Source organism: Vicugna pacos, unplaced genomic scaffold (genome assembly GCF_048564905.1).
Source record: "Vicugna pacos unplaced genomic scaffold, VicPac4 scaffold_19, whole genome shotgun sequence".
NCBI classification, from domain to species: Eukaryota; Metazoa; Chordata; class Mammalia; order Artiodactyla; family Camelidae; genus Vicugna; species Vicugna pacos.
The window spans coordinates 71,711,559-71,725,899 of NW_027328740.1; the positions used below are offsets into that span (position 1 = coordinate 71,711,559).

Below are 14,341 nucleotides of genomic sequence, written 5' to 3' on the forward strand. Positions count from 1 at the left end.
ATCAAGTGTTCTGAAATCTTTCAAAAAGCTCCCCAAATATAAAATTCTAATTAATTAAATAAAAATTAATTTAATTAATTAAAATTCTTTTAATCTCCAGTTAAGTTTGGGATGCTACAGAAGGACCCTGAAACATCCCAAAGAGAGATTTTTAACTATAAAGTTTCATTTGGCATTTTAAATAACATGGAATTGTCAAATGAATCATAAAACTTCTAAGGTTATATTGAGTGAGACAATATTATTAATATAGATATTGTAGAAATTATATGGACTCCCTAAAATTCTGGTATATCTGAAATGTTACCAGTGATAATTATGGGTATAGTGAACAGATTTCTTTATTGATTATAGTGTAACGGTGTTTAACCATGCTTTTAAATTTTTGTCATTTATAGACAGTTAATTGTTTTCTTCTGATGGTTTTGCAAAATGCTTTCTCTTCAAGGAGATTTACTGATTCCTAATAAATTTCACACTATAGCACTGAACTAAACTGGGTAAGACATTTTAAAGTTCTAATGAAAACTCTCATTAAAAGAATTAGTTACAAGGGACTGATTAACCTGCTGAATATGGTTATAATTTTTGATATTGTTTGAAACACTACTGGCTTTTAACCTGTTTCCCAGACGTAAAGAATCTCTTCTCCTTAAGCTAGTTATGGTTCACAGCAATTTGATAAATTATACCTATGTAATCACACTTGGAACACTTATCTTTTCCCTCTATCTGATCCCTCAAGAGACTAAAAACACTTAGGTTCCCAGTGGCTCTATCAAACAAATTAGGGAGATCATCTCCTAACAGATATAGGAGTATAAAGATATTTTAAGGATTTTAAAGAGAAAAGAATTTACCTAAATCTGTAAGGCAGAAACCCATGAAAAGCCTTGACGTGTCTTTCTTGGCCTTAGCAAACCTTAACATTCTACCCTGAGACTCCGTATTAAAACTTCCAACACAGCCAATTTAAAAAAGCCTATATGATCAAATAATCAGACTTAACTTGTAAAAAATTAATCTTGATTTGGCTATATTTGAGAAAACTGAGGGTAACTTAAGAGAGAAAATAAATTATATTTTAGTGGATATTAAATTCTAGTTTTGTTAATTGAGGTCCATATTTACTAAGACACTTCCCAGATTATTCCTTGCTGTTATGTCACATTACTGTACGGTTTAATTGAATTATGAAAAGGATACTCTAGGTTTGTTTCTGAAGCTCAGAAATCTATCCTTGGGTAAAGTTCCAATGCCCCATGACCTGCAGCCAGGGGATTATACATACTGCAACAGGCATGACTTAAAGAACTGTCTCCAACCTGAATGGAAGGACCCTTTTTCAGGTACTCTTTACCAGACCATACACACCAAAGCTGAAGGAAACGGAGTCTCCGATTCATTTCCTATCTGAAACATCCCCTGCAGTGCACTGGCCTATCGAGTGCTGCTCACCTTAAAACAATGCCCAAATGGAGAAAAAGCTACCAGACCAGGATGAGAAGAAGACGACATCTGAGCTAGACAGCTGACCCAAGACACCGGACCAGGACTGTATACCAATTACTTTGATAATTTCTCCAACCTTTGATTATGATCTACTCCACTTGTTAAGTTTATGATAAATTACCTATGTCTAGTACTTCTGTGTTACCTTGGTGGGTTTCCCTACTCCAAGGCTCTAATTAGATAGCCCTCAGAAACGTTATTCTAAAAAGAATTTATAGTTCTGTTTAGGCCACTGTTGATCTTACAAGGTGGGAGATTTCAACTGGCCAATTAATACCTGCTCTGACCCTGACCATAAATATGAACTTTCTCATAGGATCAAACTCAGAAACACAAGCAAAATTTTAACCCAAAAATACAACTTCTCGACTATTAAATTCTTACTCGTGACTTTATTAACGTTACTAGCTGTATTACTTATATCCTGTCTATTTTATAAAATTGTTGTCTGTTACATTTCCCAATGTGTAACTAGGCCCACAAGATTGATGATGGCTAAACATCTTGAAGAAACAGATAAAATTTATAACCCTGAATAAAATAAATATAATAGTGTGATTCTATTTATGGGAATGAGCAAAGATGGGTAAACACTTTCTGTATCATAATAGACTAGTAAGACAGGTGATCCAGAGAACTTTTAGTATCAACAGGGCCTGACAAAAAAAAACTTACACCTTGAATGGCAACTTAGAAGATTCTTCACCTGAACTAGGAATGAGCCATCCTAGCACCGTGGGACAAAATTGGTCATGAAATTTCTCTCAAAATATTGGTCAAATTTAGGACCAAGTGGGAGCACTGTGAATGAAAACACTACAATGTGCATGAAAATACTGCAACCATGACAGTAAACAAAGAATGCTGAATCCGAGTCATCAGCGGCTGCTGCCAACCCCCAGCGAGTACATGCCTACAGCCCGGCCTCTCAGCCACTCACAGTGGTGCCCTCTGAGCAGACTCAGAGTAAGAAAGGACAGGATACTGGCCCTAGATAGCCAGGGGCTTGCCAAAGGAATGAATTCAATGACTCAAATGTTTGCTTCTCACCATACATAGAAAAGCAGTAAATACTTGAACTTGAGATATCTGGTTTTCTTTAGATAACAAGCAATATTTTATTGTTCCAATTACCTGGTCTTTGTTGTAAGCTTCTATATATCCTAGCTCCTCCCCTACCTCTTGGGAGCAGTCCCTCAGAGTGATCTGAGAGGCTGTCATCCCGGCTCGAGTCCTCCAGCCAAATAAAACAAAGCCCTTAACATATAGGCTGAACGTTTATTTCAATGACGTTCCAGAATAGACACAACTCATCAATTCTGTAATGGAACACACTGAATCAGGAACCAAAGCGTGTTTTAGTCCGGAAAATCTCCGGGTTCCTATTTCTTCCTGTCATTATACAATCCCTCTAGAACTCATTAATTTGCTGTCTGCTCCTCTGGCAACAAAACTCGTAGAAGACTCAACTCAGCAGAGCACCCTGCTGGGGAGAACACCCCGCAGAAGCACTGCAGGCTGCCTGCCCTCCTGCACGCTCTGCTGACCCTTGGTGTCCTCCGTGGAGACCAGGCCAACAGAGCTGTTCCTAACAGCTACAAATTCGCACACGTTAAATAAATCATTTTATTTTATATGATATTTTACGTATATACACATCTCTGAAAACAATTTTGCAGAAGCTCAAATCTTCAACATCAATCCCCAAAGGCAAATCCGGTCCCCAAGGGGAAACAAGACTTAAGACGACCCTAAGGCCTCCAAAGTCCTCTCAAGGACCGTCAACCAAACTGCCTGCAGGTCTGCAGCTGCAGGCTGTTACATGTCTGCTTTTAAAGCAACCCCTTCCTTCCCTCGGGTATTACACTGTCCCTCTATGCCCTCCCGTCTCAGGGTAAAAGCAGCCGTTGCAGAACCTTGCAGGGAAGCACTGACAGGAGTCGACAAAGAGGATCAGAGCTAAGCTAATACTTCTGATGACACGACCTTGTCACTGTGTCACTTTACAGATGAAGATATATATAGAGAGAGGTGGGGTGATATTGCTTAAAGTCACACAGCTAATAAGTGGCAAAGTCTATAACTCTGCTCTTCCCTTCGGCGTGACGCCCCAGCTGGGACGCCCACAGGGTTGTCTCATGCCTGCCTGAACAATCCTCTCCTGTCACTCATAACCCACCACAGGGTCTGACCCTAGCCTGCCTTTTCAGCATCTATTCCCTCCAGTCTCTCAGGAACAAGGCCGTTTGGGCCACTGTATGACTTCCGGCTCCCGGAAACATCAGTGCTCATGCTGGTCTTGCCTGTGCATCCGGCCCGCTGCTCAGAGGCTCTTCCTCCCCTGCAGGAGGACGTTTCCAGTCTCTGCAGGAACACCTCCTCAGGGGAGCCCTCTTCTCGCTCTCAGCACGGCAGGGCCACATCCCGAGCTGCCCCATTAGGACAGTGTGCGCCCAGGTCTGTTAATCAGACCAGCAGCATCAGAGCTAGGGATTATGCCCGGGCTACCCTGCAAAACTACTGCCCGCCACACAGCCCCCAGCCAGCAGGTCACCTGGAAGTCACAGCAAGTGCCCCACCCAAACCAGAAGCCTCTTCATTTGCCAGCATCGCTGATGACTGGTTTCCAAACTTTGGTCAGTTTCGCACAAAACAGCACCTTCAACTGTGAAGCAGAGGGTTTCGCTTCTGCTCCCCATCCTTACTGGTAATGTCAAGGAAAACAAAGAGGCCTTTTCTCAACACTTTTATAATGACACCCTCCCACCCACAATACTCATATGCTCAAGAGCTTTGGATCCAAGTGATTTTCTTTCCCTTATGATAAGCGGCTCAAAACACTGCGGGATTCCTTCTATTTAGAGGGTATTTGTACTCAGTTTATCGGCTTTAATCTGTTTTTGTCTCTCTTCAATATCCCTAGCAGTTGCCACCTCTTACTCCCTTCAGCAGCCTCCCTCCCAACATCTACTCTAGGAAATCAGCTGTGATGAGGGGCCCTGGGGCAGTCACAGACGATGCAACTAAGGCAAAGAGAGGGTCCATAATTTGCCCGAGAAGATCAGCTTCAACCCCCAACAATGTGTGTCACGTCCCTGTGTTTAACTCTTATGCTAAGCAAGATAACTTTTTGTAGATTATGGTTATAAACAGATGAGGTATAAAAATACATACAAGGACACACATCTACTCTAAGATGCTCACTAACTCCACTATTTTGTTTCTACTTATTTCTATTAAAAAATATTAAGAACCTCTGCAGTCAGTATAGCAAAATGTTACTGGGCTTTAAATCCAGAATATAGAGGTGTTAAATGTGTCATTACTCATACTTATTTGTATGTTCACAATACAAAATTATTTGAAAGTCCCTCTCACCTCCCCCTACTCACTACTGGCTCTCACCTGAGCTCCCAGACCACACATCTAACAACCTTTCACTTTACCCACAGCTGAACTCATCAGTTTTCCGCAGAACTCCCTCTGCAGCTTTCCCTCCTCAGAGCACAGAAGGACCATCATTTACCTCATTAATCCACCCAGAAACCTGGGCCTTACTCCATCCTGCATTCACAGCCAGCCTTCATCCTTTCCTTTTTACCATCTAAACATGCCTTCAATATGTTCGCTTTTAAACACTGACCGTCCCACCGCTCAAGTGGAAGCCACCAACACTGCCCACCTGGACTCACGAGTCTCCTAAGTGGCCCCACAGCCGCTCTCCCCTACTTGAGACAAATGGGACTGTGCCACTCCCGCGCTTTTTGGACTCTTTTAAGACCCACTCTTCTTAGAAGAAACTCCAAGTTCTTCACCAGGTGAAAGTCTTTGCCATGAAATTGTCACCTCAGGGAGGGCAGGACCCGCCCTCTCCCCTCGGCCCCGCCCTCTGGCAGAGCATCAGCTTGGGAGGACCTGCTGAGCTACACCAACCTGTATTCTAAACCTGGTCTGAGTTCTTAGCAAACTGCTTCACTTATCCATACAATTCCAAGGTAAATTAGAAAGATTTTAGATGTTGAGCTAGACTATTGATTTTGGGATTTTGCACTAGCAACCTGCAAGGACATGTTCTAAAGATTCTGTCTTCTTAAAACCACACCCAGGTTAAAGGAGTATTTGTGGAATGTCTTCGGAGGAAAAGGGACTGTACTTTTACAGGCTTTATGTTTTATAACATGAACAACCCGGACAGGGTCACAAATGGAACCGCCTCACAAGTGACAGAAGACAGGTGAGAGGCACAAAGCAACAGGTTGCAAAGATGGTTAGAGTAAACATGATTCTCCAACCCCCCCAAAAAATTTTTGAAACAACCAAAAATTCTGAATTTTAAAAGTAAAAGAGTATCATATAGAGAAGTGAAATAAATAATGCTCTTCATCAGGGTTTCAAGATCTCACTCCAGAGTTTTTAGCAGGCCATACTGAATCCTAGCACAGAAAAATCAAATGGACTTGTAGTGAGAAAGTTCCAGGAAAACTGCAGTAATTCCTCCACTTGTGTAAGGACATACACTCACCTGCTGAAGGTGAATGTAAACCGCATTCTGGATAAATTCGAAAGCTTCCAGGCTCCGCTTCTGGATGCCAAGGACATGGACAGCTTGGAAGCATGCTTCTAACTCAGTCATCGGCATTTTTACACTGCAGGGGAAACGGAGGCACCCAGTCAAGAGCAGAGATGTTCCTGTCGTGTCTCACAGGACGTGCCTTGGGGATTCAGTGCCCTGCAGCAGCCCGGCCCCAGGCAAGGACCAGCAGCGTTTTCCACCCAAGCAGGAGGGGCACTGTGCTTGAGAAAGCCCATCTCCGATGGGGGCAAGAGGGGCTGGTGGGGTTCAGTGAACCTATAAATGCCCACAGAAATATGCCTGCATTCATTCAAGTGATGCAAACAACTGTAGCAGGCTATTTAACAAAATTTCAATTGTCAGTGGAAATTTTGCCATTCCTTTCCGCTTGTCCCCTGCACTCTGAGACAGGCTTAGGCTCTCTTACACCTGCAGCTCTGTGCAATAGTTGTGAAGTCATTTTACTTTACAGATACCACGGTTCTGCCCAGGGTGATAACCAGCCCAGAGAGGTGGCCCAGGCCAATTTAAAGCTATGTGGCTTGCGTGCAGGGACAATTACAGGAGCTGGTTCCGGAGCCAGGCCCCTCCCCACCTCTGCTCCCCTCTCTCCCGAGTCCCCGCTGCCAAGCACTCAGGCTCCGTGATCTTAAGTCCTACTCTTCTACTCTACTCCAAACCCTTTTCCTTTTCTTTTTTTTTTCCCTAATTATTCCCAGCTGGAGTGATTTTTCAATCTCAATATCTGAAAAAATTCCTGCAGCCGAAAAAGAGGTCTCCAGAGGTCAATGCCCATATGCTGGTTCCTGAAGAGAGCCCCTGGCTACGGGGACCCTCACCAACACTCACGGGGCATCAGAGATGTTGCAGGGTCGGCCACCCCCTACAAGAGTTTGCTGTCACCCCAATGCCTGCACAGCATCCCTGCTCACAAAATATAGTTGGTACACTTATCGGTTATTAAGAAGCAAAAATACAAAATTGCTCGTATTTCTTACTAATATTATCTATGAAGCTGGAAACGGAATTGTAATAAAATGTAACAGTTTTTACCCTATGTTAAATCTGTTCCTTTGAGTTTAAACCTGTGCCCTGTTTCCTAGGCTCAGACTTGGTAGCTCTGCACCATTTGAAAAAGAAAGTTGCCTTTAGCCTGAAATCTGCAGGAAAGCCTATTCTCCTGGCCCTGATCTTTAAAAATGTTAGCTCATCTGCACTTCTGTAGAGATGGCAAGTTGCATAATAGAGAATAGCCTTTGTTTTTTTGGAGGTTTTACAGGGGTACCATGATTTGATCCACATGGACAGCTGCAAGAACAGCGGATTCAAAGGACAAACAATTCATAAAGCAAGAAGTATGCAACAACCAACCACAACCCCCCCCTTTTTAGTATAAAAGGAGACTGAATTCTTACTTGGGGAAGATAGTTCTCCAGGACATCAGTCTGCCGTCTTCTGGGTCTGCCAGCATTGCAAGTGAAGTCACTATTCCTTGCTCCAACACCTCATCTCCCAGTTTATTGGCCTGTCATGCGGCGAGCAGAACGAGTTTGGACTCGGTAACAAAATGACTGCATTGGAGGTAGTATGTCTCCAATGTTTCCTCGTTTCCAATATGTAACATGCACATCATTTATGATCTAGTGCAAATAATTCATCAAAGACAACCACAAAAAGAAACTATACTCACCTAGCTATCAACACTGAAGTCACAACCTGTCAATTTTATATGATGTTGAACAACACAATGGAAAAACCTAACATAGGGAGTTGATTCCACGGAAATAAAATTATTTCTACTCCTTCAATACTTTTTCTTTTCTTTTCTATTTTATTTTGTTTTGCTTATTGAAAGGAAAATAAAAGTCAAGTCATTTTATTTCACGTATTTTTGTTATAGTTACATTCTTTAAATACTACAAAGAGATTTAAACTGCAAAAAAAATTGTTCATATATTAGTATAAAGATATATACACAATCAATGGGGATTAGGAAAGGAATGGACATTTACTAAAAATCCACTGCAATCTTGTCTTTTACAAGCATATCCTGGAATATAAGCTGTATGATCCAGGGGGCCCCATCCCCATTCTCACTGTTGAGTCCCTTAGCAATCAACTACTAAGGCACCAGCATAGAACCATGTGATCAGTATTTTAGGAATAAATTAGGGAATTAGCACATTCAATTCTAAAACAAAAACCCTAAAATAAATACTGAACTTATTTACAGATAAAGAAAATTGGAACCAAAAAAGTAGTTATTTCCCCAAGGTCACAAAGCTAATAACTGGTAAAGACAAGATTTGAACTCATCTGCCTGATTCTAAAAACTAAGGTGGAAATCCCATTCGACTGGGGAGGGTCCAGCAGCGGAGCCTATCACCCTATCTTTGTTCAGATCTAGCCTTAGACAGCCTGAGACAGCACCCCATTCCTATGGAACTTGAGGGCAAATGATAACAATAAGGATTTTATATCCAGTAGTTTGTTAGGTCTCATTTATATAAAGTGTCAGCAGGTCAGCAGAAAAACTCTGGAAAATATGAGTGGGTCCAGAGCTTTCTGCTGATTAGTAACTCAGTCTCTCAGGACATAGTGACCTTCCCATGAGAGGCCTCATGGACATAAACTAAAGGCAGCTGAGCAATGAAAACTAACAAGAACCTGGAACTCAAGCAAGAAGGTTCCCTGCCATCCCCCACCCAGTTGCCTCTTCACCCGCATGGACACGATGGCAGGAGACCCAGATTCTTGTCCAAGTTACATCATCAAGGATTCTCATCCATAATAATGTATGACTCTATGCCGCCTTATGTCCATTAAAACTCAAATATGATAACACCAATATCTCAGCAGAATATCTATGTCTCCACTTCCTGTCTTCTAATAGGAGAATATTTTTATGGACAAAAAGCAGAAATCCAATTTAGAAAACCATGCACGAAGCCAGGTGAAATTCTGCTTAAGAGACTGCTCTCACGCTGAGTAAATGAAAACTCAGAAAAAGTGGCCCTTCTCCCTCAGTAAATGGGAGGTAGCCTGATGTGTGTGTGTGTGTGTGTGCACGTGTGTGTGTGTGTAAATCAAATACAATGAATTCTGGGATGTGTACAGTTTTTTTAAGTCACTGTCATTTCATGGGAATGAGCCAACATTTAAATAATTTGAATCTAGTGTTCTGAGAGAGTCTCGGGCTCTTGGTGGAGGAGGTGAAAGGGGAGAGTGAAGGAGGAAAGAGGTACATGAAGCAAAGAAGTAAGAATACTGCCAGGGAAAGGCAAGACGTTAGTTTTGTTCTTCCTTGCACCACATACAAATTAGGGACTCGCTTTCTGCTGATGACTTATCGAGCACTGAGTTGCAGGAGAAGAGGGGACAGCTCATTGCTCACTGAGCTTGTGACTGTACGTGGCATCTTATAGACACAAATCATTTACCCTGATCAAACACTCTAGCAGCAGGCTGTAATTCTTCTGTTTTGAGAGACAACAAAGCAGGAGTTCAAACAGGATGCATAACTTGACAAAAGTCAGAGGTCCAGTAAACTAAAGAGGATTAATTCAAACTCAGATCTGAATGCAGAGTCTTATCTTCCCACTCCCAGGACTGGAAAATCCTTAACACAGGCTCCCCAGCTCCCCTGCATTGTTCCTGGCACCAAGCATTTGCCATGGCAATGGTCACCATTTCTCATAGACACAGCGCTCTGTGCAGCAAATGACCTTGATCAGACCTTGATCATCTACCTGCCACGCCCACCAGGCTTCACCATACAGGCAGGAAAGCTGGCTTTCAAGTGCATACAAAGCCATTCCTTGTCTAACCTGGGCTCTTCTGTGGTTTCTCCAGCCTAAAGGCAGCCATGAAACTGCTCACAGTTTGTACATGAGCCACACTACCTCTCTCCATCTGTCTCCCCACCTATATTACTTAGCTATGAACATTTTGAGAATCTTCGACACAAATTTTTAAAAACAAAAAAGAAAGGATTCTGGAACAACTACTTAATACTTACAATTTTAAATGACAAATTACAAAGTGAGTATTTACAAACCGAATCTTCCTTTCTAAATTTCAGTTTTAAGCGTTTAAAAATATAATAGCAAAAAATTTTCACTTACAAAATTGACAAAAACATAAACAATAATCTGGAATAAGTTAAAAAATAATGCCCATGTTCTAAATGGAGAAACTTCAGGGCTGTACTGAGGGGTAAAGTAAGAGGTGAGAATGTAGAGACATCAACAAATTGCATGGAGGAAAGCAGTTTTGTAAAGATGTAAGTTCTCATCAGAATAATTCAAAACTTACTGAAAACTCCCATGACAACTCCAATCTGATTTTTTTTTAACTTGAACAAAATATTTTGGAATTCTTCAGGAATAATAAAATCATAATACTAGACAAGAAAATTTGGGATGGAAGAAAAGAATGAAAAAAAATTCAGACTGCCAATTATTAAATAAATTTTTACAATATGTAAGTTATGGTGCTGGAGTAAGAAAGGCAGATTGACAGAAGGGAACCATGAGCTCAAAAAGAGACTCTAGTGTACATAAGTATTTTGTAAAGGTGGGATTTCAAATCAAAGAGAAAAGTATGACTTCAGTAATTGTCCTGAGACAATCAGACAATCACCTAGAAAGAATAAATACTATTCCTCTCATAAGGACCACAAGATAATTTACAGACAGTGATGTAAATATAAAAAAGGACTAATAACAGCAAATACAACACTTTGTTCTTATTAACTCAACTTACCCTTACATTAACAAGTACTATTATCATCTCCATCTTAGAGATTAAAAAAAACCTACAGAGGAGATTTATTCCAGTATAAGAAATTATTTTTAAGAATAATTTCAAAGATAAAACACATAAGGAATACATTTATTATCATAAGAATATTTTGAGACACTACCAAAATTAAAATCCTCCTAAACAAAATGAAAGGCAAGAAATGACAAGAAAAAGCTCTGTGATACATGTTGTTGAAGACAAGAAGTTAATGTTCATAACATACAAAGAGCTGTCACAAACCAACAAGAAGCTCCCCCACTTAAATGTGTGCAAAGGATAAAAGGAATCATTCATTTTAAAAAAGTCAAATGGCTAATGAGTGAAAAATGCTCAATACCTCACTGGTCATCAAATGCAAACTAAAACAATGAAAAAGCACTTTTGCTCATCATATTGGCAAATATTTTTAAAAGATATTCTATCTAGTGTCCATCTGTGGGAGAAGAAACCATGAGCGACATTTTCAGAGGACGACATGTCAATGGATATGTAAACTCTGAAAAACGTACGTACACACTGACTCAACACCACTTCTACGAATCGTTTCCTCTAGGAAAAAACAAATTTAGTCCAAAAAGATGTACCCATCAGGGCATTTACACAGCACTGTTTACAATGGTGGGAAGAAAAACTGAAGTGAAATCATATCCAGCAATAGAGAATTGGTTACATAAGTAATTGTGCATCTTTTCATTCCCCTATGGAAGGAATTTCTAGAGTTACTTGAATGGAGTCTGTGATGAATGTAAATGTCACATCCAGGGACTAAATTTCCAGAAGCCTTAACTAAAGGAATACTCATAAAAGATCACAGGAATGTCTGTACAAGAAGGATGCCAGTCAAATATCCTTTCTGACAGTGGAAAATGGAGAAAACTTAACTGTCCACCATCAAGACAATGATGCGTTAAATCACGACGAGCTGCGAGCAATGAGGGAGCCGGCATTTCGCCGTGGTCCAGGGCCTTGTCCACAGCATTCTCTCACCAAAGGTGTGCGTGGGAAAGAGACCACACCCGCAAATCAGGAGACCCCTCCACTCTATCTGAAAGGACCGTGTGAGTCTGGAGTGGGAGGACGTCTATGATATACACCTGAGTGATTAAAGCGAGCTGCAGAAAAACATATAGTATGGTCTCATTTTTAAATAAAGCATATATACACACACGTATACATGGAATTCTCATATGTGTGTATATATGTATGTCATAGGCATAAAGGTCATGAAACATATATATCAAATTTTCAACAGTTTTTACTCTTCGGAAATAAGGGGAAGGGAGGTAGGGCCTTCCTCTACCACCACAGTTCTCTTTTCAGTATTTCAGTTAAGTATACTTGGAATTTAAAAGTTTATTTAAGTCCGAAGTAAAATGGACAATGCCTCCACAAGACAGAATGCTATACTGGTCATCAAAAATCATGCCAGAGGAGATAGAATATTGTAGAAAAACATATAAAAAGCCGAATGGAAAATGGAGGTGTCCACACAGTAAACAGTCACAGAGTGCTCTCTGGTTTTTTATGACAGAGGTGATCCACACTGATGAAAATATACGTTAACGTGTTAATTATTATCTTTGAATAGCGGGACAAGGATAGCCTTTTTTGCCCCCTTTTTCAGAGTTATTATTTTAAATGCACATTCTTTTTCATCTGAAAAAAAGCATTTTTAGGTGTGTAGTACTATGCATTGGAGAATAATACAAGAATACTTAGAGAAACAAGTAACTAGGAGACAAAGCAGCAGCATCACACAATATAGGACGGGCGATCCTGATTAACACCACGCAGTTACATAAGGACCCACAAAGTGAGAGCACCTGCTGTAACAGGGCGTGGCCCCCTTCTATTTGTCAGCAGTGTCTTCAGGGCTGAGGCAGTTCTGAGCACGGCCAGTGTCAGTGCTGGTGTCTTGATTGATGCTACTGGGGGTGAGGGCACCTGCAAGCCGAGAGGAAGAACAGAAATCATCCTCTGCCTTTTCTGTCTTGTTTCTTTGTTACTTTAAAAGAGAGCCATATATAAGATAAACCGTGTATCTCCCCAAATGAAATTTCAGTAATGAAACCGTTTTTAAAGACTTCACAGCTTATATTCTGCCTATAACTGTCTTTTCAACAAAGATCATATTTATTAAATGTTAATTAACTCAGTTAATTAACTCCCTGTTGAAACATTCTAGTAAAGAGCATGAACTGCAGTATGTAAAAGAACCACACCTGCAGTGACTAGCTCAGCTGTCTTGACGGCAGTGCAGTCAGCCCCCACCATCCCGTGGCCCTGAGCTCCTGATGCTGGTAAGAGATTACGCTGCCGCCTCAGATGGAGTGAAACGGTGAAAGCATTTCTTGAACCCTACAGCACTGACAAAACATAACGGACAAATCCCAGGCCCCTTTGAGGCTCTCATTTTCTGTTTCTGGCCAACCCCCATCAATGAGCAGAACCACCCAATCCCCGAGCCATGGGACTCACGTGGGAAGCAGTTTTGGAGAAATTTCCAGGTATAGAATGTAACCAACTATACATAGAACTCTGAAAAAAGAAAAGATGCCATACTCTGATTTTGGAAGACACTCAAAATATTCTCCTAAGCCTTAGTAGCTGGAAAGGCTGGGCTTCTCCTAAGTCACTTATTTATTTCACAGCCAGTAAGCATCTCCCTCAAATCCTGCTTCCCTGTGTCTGCTGGGAGCTTGAAACACACTGCTGCTGTCGATCTTATAAGTCACATGGCAGAGGCATGTGTCTCACGCCTGCAACCCTCACACAGGCTCGCCTCCTAGCCTCACTGTCTGAACTGGGCCCCATTTTCTCACCTGTTTATTTGGTATCTGTTCTTCTGTAAGCTACCTGAAATGCGTTTTGGAACATGTCAGAAGAAGCAGTGGGTTGAGAAATGGACAGATTGAGAGGTGAGAGATGGGCAGACAGAGAGAGAGACTCCAAGAAAAGGGGAACAAATAAAATTTCCTATGCAAAACCCTCTTCTAATCAGGGAAGGAAACCACCACGGAAAAGTGTGAAGAGGCAGGTAGCTTAGGACTGTTTCCTGGATTCCATGAAAAGTAACACCAAGAGATGAGAGGGTAGAACTTTAATAGTAAAAGAAAAAAAGCACGCATGCTTGAAAAATATATCTACAATATGTACTTTCTAAAGAATAGACTGAAATCAGCAGGACCCAATAACACTATACTTGGGTATTTACAGAAGTGAGAATCCCATCTCCAAACCACAAGGCATCCCTTCAGAGCACTGACAGTCTACATGGGGCGGTCATAAAGCCATCACCGCAAAAGCTATGCTACCCTGCACTTACGAGGAATGAGCAGCTGTGCTCAGGCTGCCCACGCGCGTCATTTACACCCCACAGCACCTCTACGGGGGGGACGCCTAGCGAGCCCCGTCTCTGCAGGACAGAAAACCAGTTCTGGAGAGGCTAAGCCG

The 14,341-nt window shown here is 41.4% G+C and overlaps 1 protein-coding gene across 2 annotated transcripts in view; it reads right to left on the reverse strand.

The window, feature by feature from the left end:
* Positions 1-14,341, reverse strand: part of LOC140693508 (uncharacterized) — a 234,737-nt gene that overhangs the window by 192,101 nt on the left and 28,295 nt on the right. Inside the window, exons 7-11 of one of the 2 annotated variants that reach the window (XM_072957326.1) lie at positions 13,367-13,426; positions 13,111-13,208; positions 12,712-12,832; positions 7,501-7,610; positions 6,035-6,158 (exon numbers count right to left, since the gene is read on the reverse strand). The gene's annotated coding sequence lies outside the window, so the exon portion shown is untranslated. Of the gene's footprint in view, positions 1-6,034; positions 6,159-7,500; positions 7,611-11,725; positions 12,001-12,711; positions 12,833-13,110; positions 13,209-13,366; positions 13,612-14,341 lie in introns of those variants that run through there. The other variant, XR_012069265.1, reaches the window with a different exon arrangement.